Below are 9228 nucleotides of genomic sequence, written 5' to 3'. Positions count from 1 at the left end.
CACTAATAAGCCACGCTGGAGCGAGGCCTGGGGGCGGGGCCTGGGGCCCAGGGGCGGGGTTTCGTAGCCTGGGGGCGGAGCTTGGGAGAAGCCGAGAAACAGCGTGGCCTAGTGGTAAAAGCACGAGTTTGGGAGTCAGAGGTCGTGGGTTCTAATTCCACCCCACCACTTGACTGCTGGGTGACCTTGGACAAACTATTTCACTTCTCTGGAACTCAGTTACCTCATCTGTAAAATGGGGATTAAGATGGTGAGCCTCATGTGAGACAACCTGATTACCCTGTATCTACCTCAGTGCTTAGAACAGTGCTTGGCACATAGTAAGTGCTTAACATATACCATAATTACTATTATTAACATATAACATAATTATTATTACTGTTAGTAGCAGTATTACCTCATCTGAAAAAGGGGATTAAAACTGTGAGCCCCATGTGGCTCAACCTGACTACCTTCTATCTACCCCAGCACTTAGAACAGTGTTTGGCACATAGTAAACACTTAACATATACCATAATTATTATTATTAGCATATACCATAATTATTATTAGTAGTGGTAATGGTATTACCTCATCTGTAAAATGGGGATTAAGACTGTGAGCCCCATATGGGTCAACCTGATTACCTTGTATCTACCCCAGCGCTTAGAACAGTGCTAGGCACATAGTAAGCGCTTAACATATGCCATAATTAGAAGGAGGAGGAGGAGGAGTAATATTCCCTCATCTGTAAAATGGGGATTAAAACTGTGAGTTCCACGTGGGACAACCTGAATACCCTGATTACCCAGCGCTTAAAACAGGGCTCGTCACATAAGTGCTGAACAAATATCATTGTAATCATTATTGTTACTCATTAATTCAATCGTATTTATTGAGAGCTCACTGTTTGCCGAGCACTGTACTAAGCGCTTGGAAAGTACAGTTTGGCAACAGATAAGAGACAATCTCAACCCCAAAACGGGCTCACAGTCTACTATTATTGGAGCTGGAGCTTGGGCCCTGGGGATGGGGCTCTGGGCCTGCGGGCGGGGCTGGGAGCTGCCCTTGCCCTCCAGCCATGTGGTGGGGTCTTTCATTCATTCATTCATTCAATCAATCATTCAATCGTATTTACAGAGCCCTTACTGTGTGCAGAGAGCTGTACTAAGCACGTGCAAAGCACAATTCAGCAATAAAGAGAGACAATCCCTGGCAACAGGGGCTTACAGTCTTGGGGGGTGGGAAGAAAGATATCAAAACAAGTAAACAGACATCAATATAAAATAAATAGAATTATAGATATATACATAATAATGTTGGTATTTGTTAAGCGCTTACTAGGTGCCGAGCACCGTTCTAAGCGCTGGGGGAGTTAATCAGGTTGTACCACGTGGGGCTCACACACTTTTTATCCCCATTTTACAGATGAGGGAACTGAGGCACAGAGAAGTTAAGTGACTTGCCCACAGTCACACAGCTGACAAGTGGCAGAGCCAGGAGTCGAACTCATGACCTCTGACTCCGAAGCCCAGGCTCTTTCCACTGAGCCACGCTGCATACCTAAGTGCTGTGGGGCGGGAGGGAGCAAACGGAGAAAGTTGAGGTGATGCGGAAGGGAGGGGGAGCTGAGGAAGAGGGGGTTAGGCTGGGAAGGCTTCTTGGAGGAGGTGCGCCACCGCAGTTTCAGATGCCCTGGGACCAGAGCCAAGTTTGAGCTGGAGAGAGGCACCAGAGTGTGGTACTATGGGGATGGGTGGTAACCAATCAGTCAATCAATGGTATTAATTAAGCACTTACTGTGCAGAGCACTGTACTAAGCACTTGGAAGGTACAATTCAGCACAGTTGGTAAACAGGTTGCCTCCTCACAAGCAGCAAAAGTTGCTACACTGTGCTTCTACAGCCGTGTTGTAAGGAGTTGAAGTTCTTGCCTGGTCTTTGTTGTCATGGTTATACGCATATATAATAATAATGTTGGTATTTGTCAAGCATTTACTATGTGCAGAGAACTGTTCTAAGTGCTGGGACAGATATAGGGCAGTCAGGTTGTCTCACGTGAGGCTCACAGTCTTAATCCCCATTTTACAGATGAGGTAACTGAGGCACAGAGAAGTGAAATGATGCCCACAGTCACACAGCTGACAATGGCAGATGCGGGATTTGAACCCATGACCTCTGACTCCCAAGCCCGTGCTCTTTCCACTGAGCTTTCTCCCAGAATCAGTGTGGCTTCTCTAAGCATGGGGGTAAATACAAGGTAATCAGGTTGTCCCGCCAGGGGCTCACAGTCTTCACCCCCAATTTAATGAAGTAACTGAGGGACAGAGAAGTTAAGTGGATTGCCCAAGCTCACACAGCAGTCAAGTGGCAGAGCCGAGACGAGAACCCAGCCGAGATGAGAACCCAGCCGAGACGAGAACCCACACATCCCCTAACTCCCAAGCCCATGCTCTTCCTACTAAGCCACTCTGCTTCCCCGCTAAGCTACGCTGGCCCAGAGTTACACGGACTAGTAAGTGGTGGAGTCGGAATTAGAACCCACGACCTCTGACTCCCAAGTCTGGGCTCTTCTAAGTGACTGTTTGTGACCCCGCAAACAAGAAGAAGGAGGACATGGGCAAGGCCGCTGTTGAGCTCTACTTAAGGTAGGTGTCTGCCCAGCTGCGACGCCTAAGGCAGATAAAAAGGCACTCTTTTTGAATCGAAGTAGCCCTGGAGCACGTAAATAGCCACTTGGAAGAGAAGCACGCAAAAGAGTAAGCTTTTAATCAGGAGAGTAGCACTTGGAAGCAGAAAGAAGAAGCATCAGCAGAACAGGCTCTCTTGACCAGCAGGCTGGTATTGGGCCCTTAGTGGAGGGAGTGAGAGTATGTATGTCACTCCCTTGCATGTTGGTAAAACTAAGTTAAAACCCTTTCCACAGTAACCTTTGTGGTCAGTGGTGTGGCTTTACTCTGCTTCAGGGAGGCTCCCCCAGTCCAGAAAAGCCCTGGTTGGTTTGAGCTGGGGGTTTGTGACATCAGTTACCTCCTCTGTAGATTGCCTGGATTATCTTTCTCCAGAAATGTTCTGGGCATGTCACCCCCCCTCAAAAATCTCCAGTGGTTGCCTATCAACCTCTATATCAAGCAAAAACTGCTCACTATTGGCTTCAAAGCTCTCCATACCCTTACCTCCACCTACCTCGGCTCCCTTCTTTCCTTCTACAGCCCGGCCCGCACACACCGCCCATCTTTCACCACTAACCTCCTCACTGTGCCTCGTTCTTGCCTGTCCCGCCGTCGACCCCTGGCCCATGTCCTATCTCTGGCCTGGAATGCCCTCCCTCCTCACATCTGCCAAACTAGCACACTTCCCCCTTCAAAACCCTACTGAAGGTGAACCTCCTCCCGGAGGCCTTCCCAAATTAAGCCCCCTTTTCCTCAGCTCCTCCTCCCCATTGCTCTGACTTTGCTCTACCCCCAACCCCACAGCACTTGTGAATATATGTGTACGTCTATAATTCTATTTATATTAATGTTTGTTTTACTTGTCTGATGTGTGCATGTATATATGTGCAGATAAATACCAAGATTATTATCTAATTTTATTTATTTATATTGATGCTATTGATGCCTGTTTACTTGTTTTGATGTTTTTCTCCCCACTTCTAGACTGAGCCTGTTGTGGACCGGGTTTGTTTTTGTTGCTGAATTGTACTTTCCAAGCTCTTAGTACAGCGTTCTGCACACAGTAAGCACTCTATAAATATGATTGATTGAATGAATGAATAAAATGGGGGTTAATATGGGAGACTGGCAGATACAGATATAAATACAAAACAGTCTGAGACTTGTGGATATTTTCCCCAGCCCAAGACAACAAAAACCAGGGTAGTACTTCAACTCTGTGGGACAGGAAGTGAATCCAATCTGATTAGGTTGAATTTACCCCAGTGCTTACTACAGTGACTGGCACAGAGTAAGCACTTAAATGTTATTATTATTATTAATAATAATTTATCATTTATATACTATGTGCAGAACACTGTACTAAGTGCTCGGGAGAGTATAATGCAATAGAGTGGGTAGAGATGATCCCTGCCCACAACAACCTTACAGCCCAAGTCTTACAAGGAGATTGCACTTGCCAGCAGAGGCAGCCAGCCGCAGCCTTTCTGGAGGTTTTCAAGACTCGTTCTGGCAATCTTAGAGTTTTTCTAACACAGCCAAGCCATCCAGGGCCCTAGGGAAATTTACTAACCTTAAATTACTGTAGTTAGGCTCCTTCCCTGAGTTTACAAGATTTCCTCTCAGTTGTGTATTGCCTTTAACGAGCGTTTCAGCTCGAGCCTGGAGAATAGCAATTTTGGTTACTTTTTCTTCAAGCTTTCCCCCAAATGGATCCATCATGGATTCCAGCAGCCAGACTGAGGTTACAGTTGCAGAAACAGGAATAGTTCCTCGACCTCCCTCTCCCCACATTCCGTGACCTCCTCTTTTAACTCCCCAGCCCCCCTAGCCACTGCCTCTGTTCTCAAAGAAGCAGTAAGGTTTCCTGGATAGAGCACGGGCCTGGGAGTCAGAAGGTCCTAAATCCCGGCTCCTCCGCTTGTCTGCTGCCAGGGCGTTATACCTTCCTTCTCCCTGCTTCTAGACTGTGAGCCTATTGTGGGCAGGAATAGTCTTTATTTGTTGCTGAACTGTACTTTCCAAGTGCTTAGTACAGTGCTCTGCACACAGTAAGCACTCAGTAAATATGATTGAATGAATGAATGAACTTCTCTATGCCTCAGTTCCCTCATCTGATTTGCTCATATCTCTCCCAGTGCTTAAAATGGTGCCTGGCACATAGTAGGTGCTTAACAAATACCACAATTATGATTATTTTAACTGCCAACCGAGAACCAAGAGACCCAGTGGGGCAGACCTGTGTTAGGGTCAGGAGAGATGGTCCTTGAGACTTGGCCCTGGCTCTAGAGCATGTCACCCCAGAATCTCAGCCAGGCTCCACCTCCTTACCCGTTAACCAGTAGCAATGAAGTAATTAATCAATTATTCATATTTATTGAGCACTTACTGTGTGCAGAGCGCTGTACTAAGTGCTTGGGTGAGTGCAATATAACGGTGTTGTTAAAAATGTTACCTGCCCGCAATAGCTTACAGTTGAGGTGGAGACAGACATTAATAAAAATAAATTATGGATATGTACGTTAGTGCCATGGGACTGAGTTAGGGGTGAGTAAAGGGAGCAAATCTAAGTAGGAGAGCAATGCAGAAGGGAGTGGGAGAATAGGAAATGAGGGTGTAGTCAGGGAAGATCTCTTGATGCACCTTCAATACAGGCTCTAAATGTGGGGAGAGTGATAGTCTGTCCTGTAGACTGTAAGCTTGTTGTGGGCAGGGAACGTGTCTACCAGATGTTATACTGTATTCTCCCATGCACTTAGTACAATGCTCTGAGATATGATTAATTGGTTAATTGGTTGATCGTGAAGATTAGCAGCAGAAGTAGTAATAATAATATTTACTGAGTGTCCTCCTTTTCTGATTCTCTGGGCTAGGCATCTGCTAGCTTGCTGGAATGCATAGAGCCCAGGAGGCAGAGTGGCAGAGACTAGGTATTTTTCCTGAACTCGTCCCATTCTCCTTACAGTTTTCCAGAGCTCGGTCAATGGCCATGGGCCGGTCTCTGCTGGGTCCTTTGGCTCCTTTTCCAGATTTAGTCTCTGGATCTGCAATGTGCCAGGCTTGGTGAGTCAGCCTGCAAGGAGACCATCGCCCCTTCCTTGTTGCTGCAGCTCTCTGCTTAGGGCTGAGGCTCTGGCAAAAATAATAACAATTATAATTATGGCACTTGTTAGGCACTTTGTGCCAAGTACTGTTCTAAGGGCTGGGATAGATACAAGTTAATCTGGTCGGACACAGTCCCTGTCCCACGTAGCGCTCACAGTCTTAATCCCCATTTTTCAGATGAGGTAACTGAGGCCCAGTGAAGTGATTTGGCCAAGGTCACTCAGGTGACAGAGCTGGGATTAGGACCCAGGTCCTTCTGACTCTCAGGCCCGTGCTCTATCCACTCGGCCATGCTGCTTCTTTAGGCCAGGGATTATCATCATCATTACTCTGGAGGGTCAATGGGATTCCTGGCCTCAGGAACAGAAGCTGCAGAACCTTGCCCTGGAGGTAGTCGGTGATGGTTGGGGACAGAGCCTCAGGGTGAGCTCTGGCCAGACCCTAGGAAGGGAATTTCTCCAGCCAGAAGGGAAATGTGCACACAAGGCAGGGGGTGGTTATGCTTCAGCTATTTCTTGCCTTAGATCCTGAGTGTGAATAATCGCCAAAAAAACCTAAGAGGAGAGATACCCTGAGTGATTAGTCAGAATGCAAATCTTCAGCCCCTAACACCAGGTTGACCCCATTCAAAAGAAAACATCTCCCTGAAAATGCAGGTTTGCCATGGATGTTTGGTTGGTGAATTTTTAATTATGTTAATGATCGTGATCCTGAGTTAGGATTAGTGGAACAAGGGAACTTAGAAAATGGCCTATTTCTCTCCATACATGAATTAAAAAGGTCACTATGTGTAATTACCCATGTTTAATGAAACACAAGCCTGAATTCTATTTTTGAATAATATATATTTTCAAAAGTGGTAATTTGTATTCCTTTATATGTTAGAAAATGTTAATGCAAATTAACATTTACAGCAAAAGGGCTGTCAATTCAGGGAGGAAAAACAGCATGGCCTAGGGGGAAAAGCACAGGCCTGAAAATCAGAAGACCTGGGTCCTAATCCTGGTTTTGTGACATGGTTGCTGTGAAAACCTGGGTAAGTTATTTAACTTCTCTGTGCCTCAGTTTCCTCCACTGTAAAAATTGTGATTATGTCTCTCTCTCTGTCTCTCTCTCTGTCTGTCTCTCTGTCTCTCTCCCTCTCCTTCAACTGACATATTCAGTCTCTCTTCAAATCCTGTCAGTTCTACCTTTTTAAATTGCTAAAGTCTGTTTCCCTTTCCATCCAAATTGATACCATGCTTATCCAAGCTCTCATTCTCTCCTGCTTTGACTACTGTATCAGCCTCCTTGCTGATCTCCCTGCCTCCTGTCTCTTCCCACTTCAGTCCTTACTTCACTTTGATGCCCAGGTCATTTAAAAAAAATATTTAGCCCACATCTCCCCATTCCTCAAGAGCCACGGTGTTTTGCCCATCCCTCTCTGCATCAAACAGAAATTCCTTACCATTGGCTTTAAATCACTCAGTCAGTCTGGCCCATCCTATCTTATCTCACTGTTCTCCCACTTCAACTCAGCCTGCGCACTTTACTCCTCTAATGTCAACCTACTCACTGTACCTCGATCTCATCTATCTTGAGCCAACCCCTTGCCCATGTCCTGCCTCTGGCCTGGAACTCCCTCCCACTTCGTAAATGGTAGACTACCACTCTCTCCACCCTCAAAGATTTATTAAAATCCCATCTCCTCCAAGAGACCTTCCCCTACCAAGCCCTCATTTTCCCCTACTCTCTCTACTGCATTGCGCTTAAATCAATACCTTTTAAGCACTTGATATCCACTCCTCACCCCCAAAGCCCCTCAGCCCCACAGCATTTGGATACACAATGGTATGTACATATCCTTTTTATGCTTTAAAGTCTATTTCCCCCTCTAAGCTGTGAGCTCCTTGTGGGCAGGGAATGTCTCCCAGCTCTGTTTTGCTGTACACTCCCAAATGTTTAGTACAGTGTTCTGCACAGTTTAAGAGCTCAATAAATACCATTGCCTGAATGATTGGACGGATAGTAGTTAAAAGTTCAGGCCCAAATGGCCCATAATAATGGACTTGTTCTAAGTAGGAACTACTTGCTACTTAGTCTAAATAGGAGGGAGGTCAGCTACTGAATTCCCATTTTGCAGATGAGGGAACTGAGACACAGAAATTAAATGACATGCCCAAGGTCATACAGCAGACAAGCACTGGAACTGAATTTGAGACCCAGGACCTCTGATTCCCAGGCTCATGCTCTTTCCACTAGGCCACTGCTGCTTCTCAGTTCTAGTAAAATCAGTTCTCCTGTAACACAGGATCCCTTTCTGATGACTCCCATGTTAAGGAAAGCCCCTACTCAACCATTTGCTTCTGACATCTCAGCACGTGGCATCCAGATAGACGTGCAGTGTCAGAAGTTTTCCACATTCCCCAGAAGTGTTCTATCTGAAACATATAGTAAAGCTCTCTGTGCTGAAAGAACTGAATATGTCTATTTTCCATTTTACTCTAGGAGGTTTGAGAAGTACTTCACAGTGCTGGCTAGCTAATAAGTGCTTCTGGGGACATCTATAATCCTCTTGCATTGTTAACAGCATTGAAACATTTGGTTTTGCTCAAACATAAGAGGCAGAAGAGCAGTAGGGACAACTGAATAGCACTTAGCAGGTTCTCAATAAATAGACTGATTGCCATTGTTGCTGTTGCTTAAGACAAACTCCTGTATTGGGGAACTGTTTCCAGGGGAAGGTGGGAGTGAGGGTGGGAGATAGGCTTCCTTGTCAAAGGCAGGAATTCAGGGGAAGGAAGTTGAGGGTTACATGTTTCATCCCTATCATGGTTTGGGCTAGGACAATCTCAATTCATCTTAAGAAGCAGCACGGCCTAGTGGAAAGAGCACAGGCCTGAAAATCAGAAGACCTGGGTTCTAAATCTGCCTCTGCCAATTGCTTGCACTGTGACCCTGGGCAAGTAACTTCACTTCTCTCTGCCTTGGTTTCCTCAATGGTAAAATAGGGATTCAAAGGCTCTTCTCCCTCTTAGTCTGTGAACCCCATTCATTCATTCATTTAATCATATTTATTGAGCACTTACTGTGAGTAGAGCACTGTGCTAAGCGCTTGGGAGAGTACAGTATGACAATAAACACATTCCCTGCCCACAATGAGCTTTCAGTCTAGAGGCGAGGAAATAGACATCAATGCAAATAAATACATTACAGATATGTACAACTATATGTATAAGTGCTTTGGGTTTGGGTGGGCGGGGAGAAGAACAAAGGGAGCAAGTAAAGGTGACACAGAAGGGAGTGGGAGAAGATGAAAGCAGGGGTTTAATCTGGGAAGGCCTCTGGGCGGAGATATGCTTTCAATAAAGCTTTGAAGTGGGGGAGAGTCACTGTTGGATTTGAGAAGGGAGAGTGGTTCAAGCCAGAGACAGGATGTGAGCTAGGGATCAGCAGCGAAATAGATGAGATGGAGGCACAGTGAGGAGGTTAGC

This window comes from Ornithorhynchus anatinus, chromosome 5 (assembly GCF_004115215.2).
Source record: "Ornithorhynchus anatinus isolate Pmale09 chromosome 5, mOrnAna1.pri.v4, whole genome shotgun sequence".
Taxonomy (NCBI): domain Eukaryota; kingdom Metazoa; phylum Chordata; class Mammalia; order Monotremata; family Ornithorhynchidae; genus Ornithorhynchus; species Ornithorhynchus anatinus.
The sequence above is the reverse complement of the archived record's forward strand: the minus strand, read 5'-3'. Positions refer to the sequence as shown.